Source organism: Acomys russatus, chromosome X, assembly GCF_903995435.1.
Source record: "Acomys russatus chromosome X, mAcoRus1.1, whole genome shotgun sequence".
NCBI classification, from domain to species: domain Eukaryota; kingdom Metazoa; phylum Chordata; class Mammalia; order Rodentia; family Muridae; genus Acomys; species Acomys russatus.
Window position 1 is genome coordinate 85,989,822 of NC_067169.1, and position 19,582 is coordinate 86,009,403.

General features: G+C 42.2%; 1 protein-coding gene and 2 pseudogenes across 1 annotated transcript in view; all 3 read right to left on the bottom strand.

The window, feature by feature from the left end:
- Positions 1 to 19,582, bottom strand: part of Trpc5 (transient receptor potential cation channel subfamily C member 5) — a 259,616-nt gene that overhangs the window by 113,564 nt on the left and 126,470 nt on the right. The gene's annotated exons all lie outside the window — the stretch shown is intronic.
- On the bottom strand, positions 12,172 to 12,589 carry LOC127184623 (ATP synthase subunit delta, mitochondrial-like; annotated as a pseudogene).
- Positions 18,255 to 19,478, bottom strand: LOC127185725 (tubulin beta-2 chain-like; annotated as a pseudogene).

The window sequence follows — 19,582 nt, forward strand, 5'->3', positions numbered from 1 at the left end:
TTCTCCTCAGAGCAGACTAAGTGCTAAAGGATGAGGAGCTTGTATGGTTCTTGTTAGGGATGAGAAAAGAAAGCTGCATTTGGTTTCCAACTGCTGCTACTGCCCGTTGCCTGCTTTTCTTGCACTATACTCCCCCACAAAGGGTGTGACATACTGTCTCCACACAGAAAGGTAAGCAAGCTAGGAACTGATTGTGACTGAATCAAAAAAGTATCTGCTATCTTGCTTGTCCTTATTTCTCTGATGTCAAATGTGTCCCAGTTTGAAACTTGCAAAGGCAAAGTATTTTAAATGCAATGATGACATTTTAGTCACTTGTGAAACATATGCCTCTATCTGAACGACACATGTGTTTAGATGCCATATAGTTTCAGTGCCATCTTTCACTTGCAGCAACATCTTAGCAGCTCAGACCAGTGCTAATCCCAGGGAGGCCTTAAAGTGGAATGGGGCGCAAAACCAAATGTACTTAGTTTTTCCTTTTGTTTTCAGTTAATATTGGATAAAGACCTCAAAGATGGGTGAATACTGGGGCTTCAAATATAGCACCTAGCTCCTGGACGGTTTCTTAAACATGAGGATTGCTTTTCTTTTTTCAGAAAAGGGCTGCAAAGGAAGCCAGGTGGATAAAGAAGAAGTTCAGCTTCCTCTGTGGTCACATGCACAAACTTCAGACCTCACAGAGGTACCAGACATACATGTAAGAATTCTGAGCAATTGACACTTTGGCACAGAACTGATGTGACATTTATTTCATACTCTGCCAAGGTTCTGCTTCATCAAATCAGAACTGGGGCATCTTAAGTCTTTTCAGTGGTTAGAGGTTACCACGTCTTAAGTGGATCTCAGTGGCAAAAGAATAGACTGCTGGTTTTGGCAACCCAGCCCTAGGTGTCCTTGGCTCTGAAACTCCTTGCAAGGTGGGACCCCAGAAGGGTGATTAGCAGCTGGGCGGCCTATGGCACCCAAGTCCTCCAAGGGGATGCTATGATGCCTCCAGGGGGATGTCTTGTGGGCCTCCAAGGGTCATCTGGGTTTAAGCCACCATGGACCTGGCTGCTGACAGCCCTGGGATCACAGGTGGGCAGTGCTTTCCTGCCTGCTATGGCACAACTGTGGGAGAAATTGTGGTGCTGCTATCACTACACTAATAATGTGGAGGAGCCTGTGTGCTTAGGAGAATGTGAGGACATCTCCTGTAGTGATTTTATAAGTGATTGTCTTGGATCAGGATGCTAAGTGTGTAACACCTCAGCCTAGGTACTGGACCTTAAGATAAACAGACAACTGGGCAGCATGATCCAGCTTTATCATAAGCTCCAATTTTTTTTTCTAACATGACAATACACTTTCAGATACAAAAGAAGACAAATTTATTTTGTGATGCAGAAGGGGAGCAGAATTAAATAGAAGACATATCTTGAGTCAGATACGTTACAAATGAAGTGTCAGTACAAACCCAGCCTCAAAAGGAAAGGGACGACAAAGCCTGGCAATCCTTAATGTATGAGCTTGTTTCCACAAGTCCCCCTGAACATCTGCAAAAAAGCAGCAGAAGAAATATTTAGCTACGATGAACCAGGAGGGGGACTTAAGGGCAGAAACAAAAGACTGTAGATTTGATTTCAAGGAAGATCCAAAGGAGAGGCTTGTCTCCTATAGCCAACCACTACTTATGGCAAGTCCACAGGTAAATGGTGAAATAGACTTCTTAGCAAGTGACGCTGTTACAAAATCAGAATGTTGTGGAAACTTGACTGAAGTTTCTCTACCACTGTCTGAGCATATAGTGTCTCCTGACACTGTGATCCAGAAGGAAGAGATTCCTAAGGAGAAGGCCTGTGGAAAGGATCTTTGTTCAGTAGGGTGTAGTGGAAATCACAAGGTTGCAGCAGGCCTCCTAATCCTACCTCTAAGAGCAAGATTCCAAGAACTTGCAGAGGTTTAGTTAAGCAAACAGTGCTCGGAAAAAACCCCACACTGTTGGTCAACTGTTTTTCCCAGCCTTCAGGCTCATTGCTTCAGCAGGGGCCAAGGTCCTCAGTAGATAGCCCAAGACAAAAAGAGATGTGCCTCAGACCGTCAACATAGTTGCATACCACACTAAACCTGATTCTGGTCAACACTTCTGTACACAATACATCATCTATGAAGATCTGTTTGTCACCCCGGGAGGGTACTTCAGGGCAAAGTCTGCATGGCTCCTTCCACCTGTTTATCAGCCTTTGGATTGCTTCCCTTGACAATTGAATGTCATATCAGGTGAATAAGCATGGTCTGTGAGGACCTGGCCACTCTGATATTCTTGATCATTCACATTTTTATGGATAGCCAGGATCATTTACATTCCCTCCCCATTTGGACTGCAAAATAACACAATTGATGCTAGATTAAGAATTCATTTAGACGTCTAAACTATTTTTAAGGTTTTTTTTCTTCTTCTCTTGAGGGTGAGGATATAACTCAGTGGTAGAGTCTTCCTGAACCAGGCATGAAGCATGGGGTTCCACACAGGGAACTGCAAGGAGGTTTGCATTGTACAAGGGGCCTGTGGTGTTTGATTGATCATGTCTTTCGGTTTTATGAGAATCTATCCCAGATTGATAAGTGAGATGGCACCAGAACTACCCGTTAAATCTGTAAATGATCTATCACTAATTTAGTATCCTTTAGTAAGCAGAATACCTTCATATGATTTATTCTGCCTCTGCTATAATAGAGCATTGATTTAAGTGTGACACTATAGGTGAAAAGTTCTATCTGTAGTTATCCTTTTCTTACATTGCATTTTAGGTTTTTTATATTTTCTTGACCTTCCTTCATGTTTATTTATTTTTACAATTTTGTGCATGTGTTAGCTCATGATTTGCACCACTGGGTGTTAGTGGAGCAATCAACAGTAGGCTCATGGTGTGGGCTTTATTATACATATTTTCTGTCTATTGTATGTCTGTGCACACCTCCATTTTCTGTAACTTTAGTGTCACCCCATCTTAGAATGTCTTACCAGTTTAGAAAATTGTCAAATGTCAGTTCATTAGAGTAGATTAGAAGCAAACTATTTGTGTTAAAAGTTTCTGGGAATTACTAAAAAGAAAAATCTCTGTAAGGATTTAATCCCTTCCTTCCCCATTCCGTTTTTTTTCTCTTTTTTTCCTCCCTTTCTCCTTTCCTCCCTTCTATTTGTGATATTGGGTATGGAAGTCAGGGTTGTGTATGTGCTAGGCACTTACCTACCACAGAACTATAACTCCAGTCCAGTTTTGATATGTGTGTGTGTGTGCGCGCGCGTGTGTGCGCGCACACACACACATGTGCGCATGCATGTAGGGGCAGTTGGGTGCATTTGTACATGCCAGGCAACTGAGCTATAGTCCCAAACCTGTATTTATTTTGAGACAGTCTTGCTGAGTAGTCAGGTTGGCCTTGAGTTTATCCAATTTTAATTTCTTTATGCACTTTTAGGTGGGTGGGTAGGCAAAAGTTGGAGATTGCTTCATTCATAACATTTTCACCATATCCTACACAAGGCATGAGTGAGAACAGCTTCCACTTGATGAGGAAGGCAGAGAAGGAGGGAGGACACCACCTGAACGTGCGCACACTGGCAGCTTCACCTGTCTATCCTGCATGTTCCCATTGTGAATGGACGAGATCTATACTTTTTATTAAAAACGTTTTTAGGGAAGAGGATTCTTTGATGAATTTCCAAGAAAATGAAGTGTGTATAGCCCTAAGTTTTGCAGAAGGAGGTGTTAAGAGAACCATCAATTTTGCTGTTAGGAGCAGAACAGGGCAGCTTAACAACCACTGGCTAGAACCGGTACACCTCAGTTCACCAGGAGGTTGTGACATTAATCATCTCCAGAACCACTTACCAAGAAAGCCTGAGATTCCGCTGATCATTGAAACAACTGATAAATCCTCCTGTGACATTATTACTTTTTCATGCCAACAGGTATATTATGTGAATAAAACAATATCTTCCTGATGCTGGCTTTTCAGGTTGAACAGTTCTGGAAGTCTACAGGTCTTGCATGTGTTTAACTTACATTTCATTCTGAATATGTGGGCTGTGGGGTAACAACTGGATTAAGCTATTTAAGAGCTGGGTATTTGGGTTGCAGGAATTATTTTTATTCCTACTCTGAGTTGCTTTGCGTTGCACCCAGGATCTCATTCTTGGTCCAGTGTTCGTCCTTTCCTTGCTGTGAATTCCTGTTTCTAAAAATGCATTTGAGGGTTCTCATTCATGTTCCACTTTCTCCTCTCACCCCCTCTCCCAGTTTCCCCCTTTCCCTACTAGTATAACTATTTCTGAGTGCTCTCACTGTAGATTTTTATGCATCTGTCTCATGTTAAGCTTTTAACCCTTGAAGTTTTACTTCCTTCTATAAAAATTGTGGGTAAGTTTAATGTTTCCTTAATGGATTTAAACTATACTCTTACTTACCCCAAATCATTAACATTATTTGTATTTTTACAAAGACTAGACTGCCACTATTTTCATTAAACCCTAATGATTCGATAATTAAGTACGCTACTAGCAAGAAGATATCCCCCCAGAATGCTAGAGCTTTTACAAAAAAAAAAAAAAAAAGTGTCAGGATGTCTCCGTGTATCGGATTTTTATGAGCTCCCCAGATGGTTTTTATTTAATGTGGCTTTGTATTCTTGCTTCTTTACTTAACCAATTATGTCAGGCAGACCTCTTTATTGGGGGGGGGCTTATCAAGTAAATGTAGAGTAATTTGGAAGCACTTCTCATGTTCTAATAGCATTCTTGCGAAATTATTCAGTATTATCTTTTAATTTTCAGCAGGAAGAGGTGAAGCTATAAAGAGGTTGAGAAATTTGCTTCTTGATCCCTAAGAATTAAGAGGAGTAAACATAGAAAACACCGCGCCTGGGTTTGTTCACCATGTCATGTGTCACAGCCGATAAACACATTGCAGAAGCGGTTTGAAGAGGCTTGGGAGATGGCGAGGTCTTCTTGTAGATGATTAACCCTTTTGATAACATTCCTACGCAGTCACCACTCTGCCTCTTACAATGTGTTACTCCACTTCTCTGAAGTTTTGAGATTATTGTTTTGAACTTATATGGGCAACACATTCCATTTTCCCCATCAGATGTTATTCAACACCCCCGGACTGCACCCCCATTATAGAACTCTTTTAAAGGGACGCTTTCTTAGCAAATATGTTGATGCATGCCTGTAATCACAGTACTTAGGTTACAGACGCAGTCAGGAGGATTGAATGTTCAAGACCAGCTTGGGCTACCTAGTGAGACTGTCTCGAACAAACAAAAAACAACACAAGAGAGGTAGGAGAAGGAAGAGAGGATGAGGAGGAGGAGGGAAAAGGACTTTTCTGATCCCTACAAATTGCTAGCCATATGCTTAGAGGTTTTCTGGCTTGCTCTGGGAAAGTGAGAAATGAGGCTCTAAAACTGGCCAAAAAGGAAAATGGAGAAGTTGAGGAAATGATAGATATATCATGAACTAGGTACTATTGCATTACTTCATCAATATTTTACTTACGTTTAGCAAGAAGCTCCCTAATGATAACTATTGAGTGCTTTGTAATAGTGAACTTCTATAGGAAAGTCAGGCCACTTACTATGGGGAAACAGTTTTCCTGTCTTGACATTCATTCCAGCTAGGCACAGTGTGGCTTCATGCTTAGCTTCTCAATCTGTAGGATGCTAAGTCATGTGTTTTCAAGAAAATAGTTCAGCCTGGTTTAAATGAAATAGTTTAGGATTTAGTGCTAAATTGTATTCCTATTGGGCCATACCATACACTCTGCCAGTTGTGTTCTCTAATCTTGAAGACAGATGGGCTAGAGACGATGCCAGCAGACGAATCTTTTCATTCAGTCTTGTTTCTGGGTAGTTTCAGTTAAAAAAAAAGTTGTGGGGGGGGGGAGGGAGTTAAGAGGAATGGCCATATAATAAATTCCACTAAGGTTTAGCTTCATTTCGTTTCTCCCAGTTAATTTCTAAGGTCCAGAAAACACTTTTCTCTTCTGATCAGACATACCCAGAAGAGCTTAGCATTGACAGTAGAAATAGCATGCTGACCTTGTGCTACTTTCTGGTTTACAAATAAGGAATAGATACTTTAGAAATAATGACATTTAAATAAGATAATTTAATGTTGAAACAAAGAAATCATTCTTTATAAAGGGAAGGCATGAAGATAAAGACAAAGAGGCAAAGCCAGGCTCATCATGAAGTATTCTTTCACTAGCTTCAGTGAAGGGAAGGCTACTTGGTTAGCAAACACTTTGAACTATTGATACTCTGCATCATAAATGCGTGCCTTTAATTCAATGCCAGGAGCTACAAACTAAATAGACTTGGATGTTAAACTTTACAAAATGTTTCCTTATTAGGGTACATGTAATTTAATTTCTTCTGCACAACTTCACTACTATGCAATTATAGATTAACACTTACATGGACTTCTAATAATATGTCCCTAGGTCCCTGCCATGTTATTAGAGACTTATTTTTATGACATTGATATCTTTTAGGGCACTATGGAGACCAAAATCTTGCCTTCAGTTTTATTTATAGAAAGCATAGAAAATACTATATTAAAGTAAGGGTTGTATATATTTAGAATGCATATATTTAGAGAATACGGTTTAGCTTATAAGATGTAAGATTTGGTGCTGGAGAGATGACTTAGTGGTTAAGAATATCTGCTGCTTTTAGAGAGGATCTGTTTCTCCTATAGAAGACCTACATGATGGCTTGCAACTGTCTTTAACTTCAGTTCCAGGGGATCTGTCACCCTCTTCTGGCCCTCAGTGGACAGTGCATAACTTGTAGTGCAAAGTCATCAGGCAAAACAGCCATACACATAAAATAACTTTTAAAAAAGATGTAGGATTTAAGTTAGATACAAGGAACATTCACAGCAACTAGGAGAATGCCATAGACTACATTCAGAGTGAGTGTAATGGTGGAATAATTTAACTTCAATGTCAGGGATATAATACTCAATTCAAAGTTAGAAGATCTGCAGTTCTTGGCTCTGTTACAGAAATTACCACATTGAACCTTGAAAGGTCACTTTTTATCTGTCACTTTTCACAATAATAAAATGAAGAGATGGTTATTCTGTACTATATAACTAATACCTGCTTATAAGTGAATATATATAGGATACCCGTACTACATTCCACAGACCTAAAGAAACTAATAACAAAGAGCACCCTAGGGAGGATGCTCAATACTCATTCAGAAGAGCAAATAAAATACACACCGGAAGTGCTTGAAGAGAGGGAACAGGAAGGGAACCTAGCATAGATGTTCTCCAAAAGACTTCACCCAGCAAAGGATTGAAATAGAAGCTAAGACAAACTTTGGGGTGGAGTGCATGGAGTCTTATGGGAGAGTTGGGGGATAGAAGGACCTGGAGGGGACAGGAGCTTCACAAGGAGACCAACAAAGCCAACAAATCTGGGCCCAGGGAGTCCTGAAGAGACTGATGCACCAGCCAAGGACCATGAATGGTGAGGACCTAGACCCCCTACTGAGATATAGTTGATAGGCAGCACAGTCTCCTTGTGGGTCCCATACTATGGGAAGCATGGGCTGTCTCTGACATGGACTCTGTTGCCTGCTCATTGGTCACGTCCCCCTAGGGGGATTGCCTTGCTATGTCACAGAGGAAGAGAATGCCCGTAGTCCAGATGAGAGACTTGATAGGTTGGAGTCAGATGGTAGGGGCGTAGGGCTCCTCTATTCTGAGGAATAGGGGAAGCGAGGAGGAAAGAAGTGGAAGGGAAGGTGGGACTGGGAGGAGACAAGGGAGGAGGCTACAATTGGGATGCGAAGTGAGTAAATTAAAAAATGTAAAAATAAAAGAATAAAAAATTAACACAAAGAGATGGACTAGACAATATTTTTGGGTCTGACAGTCTACTAACATCACTTCTTCATTCATTCAAAAATTATTTACGGAAAGCCTGTCATGTTCTGAGAACTACTGTAGGCACTGAGGCCTCAAAAGTGAAAACAATCAATCCAATACCTTCAAAAGAAAGTGACATAGGCAGCACACGTATGTATGCCAGGTGGTGATAATACCAAGAAGAGTCTTAAAGTTTAGCATGGTGATAGGAAGAATGTGCAACGCCATTCAGTGCTCTTTTCTCTTTTCTTTTTTTCTTTCTTGTTATTTGGCATTTGTTGCCCCCAAATACAACCTGATGACATTATTTCAATCCCCAAAACCACAAAGGGAAATACCTTACTCCACAAAGTAATAACTTCTCAGTGAGCTCATAGGCCTTTTCCACTGATGAATGGCTGACAACATTAAGTGACATCAAAATGAAACAGGAAACCTTCCTTCATTGAAGCTCCTTTAATCACGTTTTCCTCATTTTACTGAGAACTTCACAGAGCTGACATACTCCTCAGAACAGAGAACATTTTGTGAATTGGACTAACTTAATCTTGTTTTAGTTTATCAGTAGGAACCAGAATGCAAGGAACAAAATTCTGTAGAAGAGAAAAAATGCCGGAGGCGGTAGTTCGAGAAGTATAGCTGGGTAGGCATCATGTCAGGAAGCCAGGAGATAAAAACAGGACCCAGGAAGAATACTGCTCAGAAGTGATAGATTTGCTTATTATGCACATGTCCAAATCCACCAAATTATACCTATTAAACACATACAAATTTTATATATCAACTTTGTGTCCTTTAAGCTTCTAAATGTGCTAGCATGTGGTATATAGACACTGAACTGTAGGGTCAGAGAGAGGAGAGTATTGACTGGAGAACAGAACAGAAGAAAGGTAGAGCGGGTTGAAGGAATAACATGGGAATAAAAGCAAATAAAATGAATGATTATTCTTATTAATAAAAAGATAAAATACTCATGGCTCTAACACTGGGCCATTTAGGTAACACAAATAACTGGGATATTAATGTTATCTGCTGGTTAATACTGACAGGCTCAGGGAGCATGACAGAAGACAAATCTTTAGTCATGTATCTGAAGGAATTTCTAGACTGAATTAATTGAAGTGAGGAAACACACCATGGATGTGGACAGCAGCACTCCATTGCCAGGAATCCTAGACTGAATAAAAAAGAGAAAACCAGCTAAGTACCAGCATTTACCTGTCTCTGTTTCTCTTCTGTAGATGCGATATGACCAGCTGCTGCATGCACATGTTCTATGACTTCCTGTCCTAATGGATTATGCCATACTGTGCGCCAAAATAGAATCTTTCAACCTTCAGTTGCTTTCCCCCCAGGTAGTTTGTCATAGCAATGAGAAAATTAACAAATAAAACTATTTCGTACTGGTGAAAACAATATGGGTGTCACACACTGAAGGTTATGTTCTGAAAATTACTTCAAAGGTTTAATGTAATAACCATTTATATAACCCCTCTACCACTGAGCTATTTCTCCATTCCAAAGCAATTGTCACATTTTTCAACAGCCTACAATGTAAGGACCATCATTAATTAGCATCAAGTTACAGACAGATAAGGAAGCTGAAGCTTAAACAAGGTAAATGATCTTCCCGGGGCAATGCACTTTGTATTATTTTTCTTTGAATATTTTATTTTTAAGTGTGTGTGTGTGTGTGTGTGTGTGTGTGTGTGTGTGTGTGTGTGTGTGTGTACATGGGTTGAGTATTCATGGAGACTAGAAGAAAATGACAGAACTCCTGAAGCTAGCATTACAAGTAGCTGTAAGTTACCTGATATGAGTGCTGGGGGAAAAATTAGGTCCTCTGCAAAAGCTGTAAGTGCTCTTAACTGCAGGACCATCTTTTGAACTTCTTAGGTCGAAGTTTTAACCACTGTGTATAACGAGTACTTAACATGCATGCAAGTGTTACCCCATGTGTAGACTTGTATGGAACAACTTGTTCACGTGGGTGCATCTGTGTAGAGAACAGAGGTTGACTTAGGTGTGTATTCCCCTTATTTTTTTGAGATAGGATCTCTTATTGAACCCGGAGTTCATTGATTTGGTGAGGATAGCTGGACAGTAAACTTTGGGGATTCACCTTTCTCTATTGCCTCCACCAGTGCTAGGGATACAGAGGCATGCCCCTAAGTTCAGCTTTTACATGGATGTTGGGGATCTGAACTCAGGTCCTCGTGCTTGCAGAGGAGCACTTCACAAATTGAGCCATCTCCCAGCTTCAGTTGAGAAAATAGGTGATGTTAACCAGCAGATGACATCAGCATGACTTTAAATAGGCAGTGTAGGAGCAGTGCTAGCTGTCATGTAGTGAGTGCTTAGTACACACCAAGGGCCATTCTAATGAGATGAATTCATATTTCCTTCCACTCTCACTGCACCTCTATAAAGTACGTGCTCTCATTGTTCCTAGACACAGACTGGGGATTAGAGAGACTAAGTGACTTGTCCAAGGAAACATATCCAGTAGGTGCTGACTCCAAATTATAGACTGTCTATAAATAGCAGGGGATTTTTTTTTACAGCCTCTCCTTTACTTTCTGATCTATCTCACTGTGAGTTAAATTGATGGGCTCATCTCTTTAGATCCTCTCTCTGTGTCCCAGTCACCTTTGTGTAGGTCCTGTGTCCTTATTCTATACTATACAATCTCACCTTAAGACCAAGAGGCAGATAGAAACAGAAAAAAAAAAAAAACAGCAAAAAACAAGACAGTGTCCTGTTGGTGATTTTCTATAGCCTTAACACAAACACTTATCAGTGTTGTTGAGATTTAATCTTGTAGCTCATCTGTGAGACCAATTTTAATTTGGAGCCATCTGCCACAGTCAAATGAGTAATTATGGCAGAGCCCAGAGGGGCGTGCCACAGGGAAAAGGTTGGCTTAGTCTCTTTCTGGATGTCTGCAGTGACGCAATTCACCAAGAAAGAAAATTACTTGGGTGGGCTGTTGATATAATGACCAGAAGCTCTACTTACTCATTGTTAAAAATCTTTAAACTCTTGTGACAAAGGAAGACTGCGTCTTTGGTAGCAGAAGGCAGACTGTTGCCATCTAGGCCAGACAGGGGGAGGTGATCTGTGAACTGGGCCAGCTCACTCTCCAACCCTCCCACATACTGTACTCAGGGTACCTTGTGACCAGGGCCACAGGCCATCTGGTCTCTTCACACAATATGACAAGCTCAAGCAAACTGAAGTAGTAAATAGAAAGAAAAAAAAATTGTTACTGACCTCAGTCTAACATTTAAAAATTTCCCAAAGTCTTTCACATATTTTAATCTTAACTCTTCCTCAAGACAGACTTCTGAGTTGGGCAGCAGTTAGGTGTTATTAGTGTCATTTTATAGGTGATGGAACTAAGCTGCCTAGCACTGTGAACAGGGAGTTAGCTTCTACCTTTTGTCCTCTACACTGGTAGTATTCAGGCTGTACTGACTCCTCAAAGGTCAAGGAAAAGCAAGACTGAGAGGAAATGATTATGTGTCTTGGGTCTAGCCTGTAGTTAGACTAAGAAAGGTCTGTTTGTGTTATTTCCAGTCTCAATGGGATTTTATGAGTGACTCTATTGCTAGAAAATTTTGAAAGCCACTTCTTTAGACCAGTATGTCTCACAGAGTGTGAATTCTATACCCCCAAAATGCTATGTTCAAGTTATACCAACCTTGACTGTGAACTTATTTTGGAAAAGGGTCTTTGTAGATGCAGTTACATAAAGATGGTATCATCTGTTTAAGTGTTGAGACCTGTTTTAGTCTTTAGCATACCTATTGCCATTTTGTCTTTGGCTTCCATCTTGGTCATGAGATAGAATTAAGTTCAAGCTCTCAGCTCTGCCTGCCAAATGTCATACCTCATATCTTTTGTTTGTTTGTTTGTTTCCTGGTGTTTAATGGAGACAAGTTGTGGCAAGATGACTGTCCATGTGCCTCTGATGGGGAATCAGTGCCAGCTATCCTGGGGCAGTGTAGGGATCCTATGCTGTGGGAAGCCTCGGGGAAGACCTCCATGACCTGGCAGGCAGGCACCAAGCTTTAATCCAGCAACTGCCATCACTGCTGCCCCCTGGTGGCAACTTCAGCAGCAACCAACTTCACAGCCCCCAGCGAACAATTTTCTTCTGTCTGGACCTGCCACAATTTCCCTGTCGGTGACAGACATGCATTGCCTACTCCAGGGACTTTATCAGGGCCTCATTGGCCTCAATACGGATCTGGATCTGTCAGGTTGGCCTGGGATGCCTCCAGGTCCAGCAAGTCTAGTGTCACAGCTTCTTCTGCCAGCAACTGAGGAGTCCGACTTCACAGTGACTGAACCACTGCTCACTAAGTACTCTGTTGTGGTTGCCATCTTCGGCGTGGACCTCCACCAGAGCAGGCCGTAGGGCCTATAGCACGGGAACATGGGATGCCAGATGCCAAAGGCTTCAGTCAGTGTGGGCACATCCACTTGCTGGACGATGGTACCCTCAAAGAACACCTGCTTCAGGGAAGCAAAGGTGAAGGACAGGTGTCTGGGCCCCTTGGTGGGAGCAGGTGCTGCAGCGGCCTCGGTGTAAGCATGTGCCTGGAGAACCAGGTGTCACAGGCTCAAGCCGTGAAGCAGTGTAGCAAGCAGCATGGCGGCGGGAGCATCAGTGAATCTCTGAAGGCACAGACAGCAGACATACTGAGACAGCTAGGCCTCCTTGACGGAAGGTTGGAAGGGCAAGGAGGATGGCTCAGGGCCTTCTGGGAGGCCCTGATATCTTGTTATGGTTTCATTACTCCTACTTTGTTACCTTGTTACCTTGACATTCTGAAAAGTCCCAACTACAGCTCCACTTGGGACCAATCAAATTAAAAGGCAGTTAGAAATGCTTTGTTTAGCTAGTCAAAATGATGTAATGCTGCCCTCCCCTTGCTTCCTACACCTGGTTATTGGCTTTTACCTGGTTGCTGCTTGCTTCCTACACCTGGTTACCTGGTTGTTTTACCTGGTTTCAGCCTTTTTTTTTTTTAAATAAAAAGTGTACCTTAGGAGCAAACCAGGGTCACATTTCAGCTCCAGAGTCTAGGCTACATCCCTGATCATAATCAGTTTTAGAGTGTGTGCTCAATAAATTATCATATCTGAGATTGGTGTCTGAGTGGTTTGTGTGGCTATTCTTGGACTAGAACATGAGGAAGAAGGCAGTTTGGACGAATGTAGAGGACTTTTAATTCAGAACATGGCTGCTCTGGCATGAGATCACATCCAAAGACCTTCTAGATGTGATCTGTGTGATCCAGGTGTAATACCAATGCACCTGTAGGAGACAGAGGCAAGCAGGTCTCTGAGTTCAAGGTCAGCCTGCTATAGGGCAAGTTTCATGTAAAGAGAAGGTTATGTCCAGGTGTGGTGGTACACACACTGAATCCCAACACTGAAGAGACAAAGCCATACAGCTCTCTTGAGTTCTAATCAATTATGTTCAGTCAGTTCGGTTGAACCAGGAAGTTGAAAGAGAGAGGCAGTGTAGTGGAGCTCAGTTTGTGGAATTCAGAGGCATTTTTTGTTAAGTTTTTAGTTTTTTGAGACAGAGTTTCTCCTGGACTCACTTTGTAGACCAGGTTGACCTCAAACTGACAGAGCTCTTCCTGCCTCTGCCTCCCAAGTGCTGCGATTAAAGGCGTGCACCATTATGCTCAGGTCCAGAGGCAGTTTTATAGGGATAGTTTTCCAAATACAGGTTGAAGAGAGAACAAACTAGACACAGGTGAGGACAGAATGAGCCAGATAATCAGCAGGAGGTAGAAGGTCAGAACAGATTGACAGAATTAGTTTGAGGCCAAGCACAGCAAAAAGTCAGGGGCCAGAAGAGAAGCTAGACTGAATCAGTTCAGCTTCGAGAGGAATTTCAGCCAGAACAGCTGAGTTGAATGTGCCAGCCAGAGTTCAGAAAGAACAAGAATGGGTGATTTTATTAAGCAGTAAGTCTCAGTGGCTGAAAACATTCTAGGCCTAGATTAGATTGTATGGAGGCTAGAAGCTTCCAGGACTAGGCCTAGGTTAGCAGACAGAGGCAGTAAGCTTCCGAGATGACAATTAGTGAGGTGAATAAAAGTTACTTTTACAGATGAACACAGAGGAAAGTCAAAGAAAGAACACTTTATATCTATCTATAGAGGTAGAGACTGAAGTGACACAACTATAAGAAACATGAGGAATTGTAGGCAACACACACATCTTATCAAACACTCCCCTGAGAAGGGATCCATCTTCCTATTACCTTTTATCCTTATTGCCTCCTACCCTGCGAAATAATACATTTATTTTGTACTAAGCAACCAGTTTGTGGTAATTTGTAATGGCAACCATAGAAAATAAATACAGAGAGGAAAACAGACCTCATACTTAGACACTGGTGGAGATGAGATTATTAAGGAATTGGTGTTGGGCCTGAACTGCAAGATACTGATCCTATAGGCAACACACACACACACACACACACACACACACACACCACACACCACCACCACCACCACCACTAACAACAACAACAACAACTACTACTATTACTATTTACTATTACACCCTTTTGGTGTAGAACAGTCTACCTGATAAATTACCACATTTTTTCTAAATGTTTTATTTGAAACAAGAGGTCCACTAAGCAAGACCCTATTTTCCCCACTGCAAGGTAAGACAGAACAACAGGGTATATGCATTTGGTAGCAGAGTTCCAGTATGTGGACATCACCCTACTCACTGTTAGGGATAATATTATTCATAACATTCTTACACAAAATATTATCCCTGGATCAGTAAGTTTCACACACAAGGAAATGGTCTTAATTCTGTTGGGTCAGTATTTTCTATAAATGCTGCAAGATGGGAGAAGCACAAACATAACCCATTCTTAAAGAAAACTAATCCAGTTAGACCAGCACCATTTGTTGAAGATGCTATCCTTTTTTTTTTTTTTTTATTGTTATTTTTTATTTTTATTTTTTATTTTTTTATTTTTTTTTTTTATTAATTTATTCTTGTTACATCTCAATGTTGCTATCCTTTTTTTATTGAATGGATTTAGCTTCTTTGTCAAAAATCAAGTGTCCATAGGTGTGTGGATTTATTTCTTGGTCTTTGATTTGATTCCATCGATCAACCAGCCTATTGTCTTAAAAAAAAAAAAAAAAAACAGATTCATTTATTATACAGTGCTCTGCCTGAATGTGTACCTGCAGGCCAGAGAGGGCATCAGATCACATTATAGATGGCTATGAGCCGCTATGTGGCTTCCAGGAGCTCTGGAAGAGCAGTCAGTGCTCTTAAACTCTGAGCTATCTCTTCAGTCCCTACTCTTGTCTTTCCTGTTATCTCTTTAATCAGATCTTCATCTGTCCTTTGCAAGTCTGGGTCATCTGCATTCATAACCTCCTTTGGAACCAGGTCAATGTATTTTCTGTAAATGACCTTTTCTCTGGACTGTCCCTGTCTAGCAATTGCATCAAATTTAATTTTCCCTTCAGGAACTACCTGAGTGGCCAGTGCATTGGACATTTTTTTCTTTCTCCCCATATCCAGTGGATACTGGGCCATATGGATTACTGGGAATGCACCTGCATCTTCAAAATCCTTTAACAAGCACAGAATCCAGCCTTTCCTATATCAATAGGGGGGAGGCTCTCTTCTTGAGGAGACCAGTGAGGTCTACCGTGATCTCTGAGATCTTGCTCTTTCTTCAGCTTCAAGTTGGTTCTTAGATAGCTGGTGAGCTCCATCTTCTGCTTCTTCCAGCATAAGCCACAATGTCTCAGGGTGGGTCTTGTTTAGAAATGAGGAACACAATAGCAAGATATCACTTTTTTCTTTCTTTTTTTCTTTCTTTTTCTTTCTTTCTTTCTTTCTTTCTTTCTTTCTTTTTTTGACACAGGGTCTCTCTGTGTAGCCTTGGCTGTCCTAGACTCACTCTGTAGATCAGGCTTGCCTCAAACTCACAGTGATCCACCTGCCTCTGCCTCCATGTGCTGGGATTAAAGGTGTGCATCACCACCACCTGGTTCACATTTTTTATTCTGTGATTTGGTTCCTCCTGAAAATTCTGGTCTCGTGTGATTCTTGAAACCAATAACAGACATTTATGCTAGGCCTCTGATCTTTATTCTGAAGTAGTTTTAATATGGCTGAGTAGGTACAGGAGCATAAGGGGAACGGGGTAAAAGAGACACAGAGGGAATTTTGCTGCCAGTCTGGAGCTTAAGTCCTTGCCTACTAATGACGAAGGTGGCCTTGATTGATCTTCCCAAGATTGATGGAGGTCAGTTGTGCCTTATTTTCTAGAGTGGAGAAGGCCAGGTGGTGGTGGTAGTGGGGCTCTGTGAAAAAGATACCCTGTTCAGGCTGTGTGTGGACAGGGTGCCTTCCTGCAAATGGTCTGTCCATGTGAACTCAAGGTGCTTAGGAGGTCTGTGTTCACATTCACGACTGCTCTCAGGTAAACAAATTTTGTTTTTATCTGAAAAGAAAGACAGGACTCTCTAGCACTGTGACAGTCTGATGTTATAGTTACTGACATACGACTTATCATAGTGACTGACAGAGCAATGGAAGACAATGAAATAGTGCAAGCTCCTAGTTGGGCCTCGGGCAGAGAGAACAAAGCTACTGAAGAGACAAGGATGGAGCAGATGGCTCTGTGGAATTTAACATACAGTGTTGTATGATAGAGGATTATTGACAAAAGAGGGATTATAATGGTAGTGCCTGACAACAGGCCCTAGCAAAGCCCAGGCTGCTACAAGTATCCTTATGCAGGTTTCATATGTCTGATTTTGTACCATGGGTAGTTTGTTGATATGAGCTAAGTTCGGCTTCTGCTACGGAGACGCCACATCCACTGTACTTTAGTATAAGTTTACATGGTGCCATCCTTCCTGCCTGGCAGATGCTCAGCATTTACTAGAGCACAGGAAAAAATGAGAGAACTAGGACCCATTAAACATGGGTTCAGTCTAGGAAATTATCCTGGGCTCTCTTCTTCCTCCAAGCAGTTATGAGGCTAAATGGTTACAGATGGGTTACAAACCTCCCAAAGTCTTGTGGGGGAGGGAGAGTCTTGTGATTTTTTTTGGGGGGGGGAGATATATTTCACTCTTTCACGTCCATCAGCAAATATTTACGTATCACACCTTATCTTGTGGGCACTGATTCAGTACAGACAAGATAAGGATCGAAAGAACTGGGCGTTAGGCTTATACCACACAGTAAAAGAACTGGGTATTCCTACAGATGAGATTATCCACCAGTACAAGGTGGCATGAGATCCATTTCAAATAAAAGGAAGAGCTGGGGTGGTACACAAACTTGGAGGTAGGTAGCTGAGAAACCCTTGGGAAGCTCCCCAGGTCCTTAGTGGGGGAATGGGCCCCAGCACTAGGCAGTGTCGATGAGTTTGGTAATAAACTCCACTTCTTTGCTAAATTGCTGAGGCCTGTTTCTAGGGAGCTCATCTATCTTCTACCCGTTTGACCCATCTCATAATGCCTGAGCTATGATCCTAGGATTTCCGGGGAAGCAGTGTGGCCTAGTGTATAGCTTTTAAACCTTTTCCACTTACAACCCTCTTTCATCCAAGAAAGGTCTATTCAACCTAGGTGCATAGGCATATAAGATAGGTATACAAGTATTGACTATTTGCTGATACCAAATCATGATTAAATTTGCTCTGAAACAATTATTAGATCTACTTTATTTAAGATGAAACCAATATGCATACTAATGAGATGAATGTACTTGTTTGTGTTTATGTAAAGAATTCAACCTTGGCTGAATATTTGCTACTGCAGGATGCAGATTATTTTCAGAGTTGAACAGTATTTTAATGTTATAATTATCAGTGTAAGAATGCTACTATATATAACCACACACTATAAAATGACAGAATTATGTTTAGGGGTATTTAAAAATTATTGGACATTCTGTGCTAATCCCAAGCTAAATTCACTAGTTGCTTTTTTTTTTAAACCATTCGTTTAAACCGTTAAAGGTTTATGTGTTTTTAGTCATTACAACAGGAGTTCAGAAAGATCTCAAGTATTACATTGGTGTTATCAAATTTACAAAAAGAGAAAAAAAAGTGGCAGGCAACAGTGAAGAGCATCAGAGACCCAGCACAAACCTAAGACCATCTTCCTTTCTTCAACTTGCAAGGTATTTTCACAGATATGCCCCCCCGCTCCCACTTTCATCTCAGCTTTCCCTAACCTGCTTAGCCTGAGGAAACTCAAGCCTCATCCTTGCCCTCCTCTTCCTCGAACTTTTGCTACTCATCAGCCGTGGCATCCTGGTACTGCAGGTACTCAGACACCAGATCATTCATGTTGTTCTCTACCTCAGTGAACTCCATCTTGTCTATGCCCTCTCCTGTGTACCAGTGCAGGAAAGCCCTGCGCTGGAACATGGCAGTAAACTGCTCTGAGATGTGCTTGAACAGCTCCTGGATGGCAGTGTTGTTGCCAGTGAAGGGGGCTGACATCTTGAGGCCTCGAGGGGAATCCACTCCACGAAGTAGCTGCTGTTCTTGTTCAGCATGTCGAGCATCTGCTCATCCTCCTCCTTCACGGACATGCGGTCCTGGAAAATGGCAGCCATGGTCAGAGAGTAACCATAGAAGGGGTCGCAGGTGGCCATCATGTTCTTGGTGTCGAACATCTGCTGGGTGAGCACTGGCACTGTCAGGGCCCCTGCTGGTCAGAGGTGGGAAGCCTGGCATGAAGAAGTGCAGGTGTGGGAAGGGCACCATGTTCACAGGCAGCTTGTGTAAGTCTGTGTTCAGCTGGCCTGGGAAGCGCAGGCGGGTGATCATTGGACTTATGGTGGCTGACACCAGGTGCTTGAGATCTCCGTAGGTGGGCATGGTCAGCTTGAGGGTGCAGAAGCAGATGTCATACAGGGCCTCGTCAATGCAGTAGGTTTCATCTGTGTTCTCCACCAGCTGGTGCACAGAGAGAGTGGCATTATAGGGCTCCACCACTGTGTCAAAGATTTTGGGTGAGGACATGGCGCCGAAAGCATCCATGATGCAGTCTAGGTTCTCCTCTCTGATCTTGTTGATGAGCAGGTTCCCCATGCCTAAGCCAGTGCCTCCCCCCGGTGAGTGGGTCAGCTGGAAGCCCTGGAGACAGTCAAAGCTTTCCGACTGCTTCCTCACCATGACCAGGATGCAGCCCACCAGCTCAGCACCTTCTGTGAAGTGGCCCTTTGCCCAGTTATTTCCTGTACCACTCTGGCCGAACATGAAGTTGTCTGGCCTGAATATCTGGCCAAATGGTCCAGATCTGACTGAATCCACCAGGATGGCCCGAGGTATATATTTATTACCAGTGGCTTCATTATAGTATACATTGATTCTTTCAAGTTGCAAATCACTGTCTCCATGGTAACTTCCAGTGTGGTCGATACCATGCTCATCACTGATGACCTCCTAAAACTTGGCACCGATATGGTTGCCACACTGGCCCACCTGGATATACATGATCTCTCACATGGTGCCTCCTTAGCTTCTTGCTGGCTTGGGTCTGTGTCAGTGGGTCTGATTACCCTCCCCTTCTACACCCACTGCTGGGCCACCTGGAACTTATTCTGGCACCG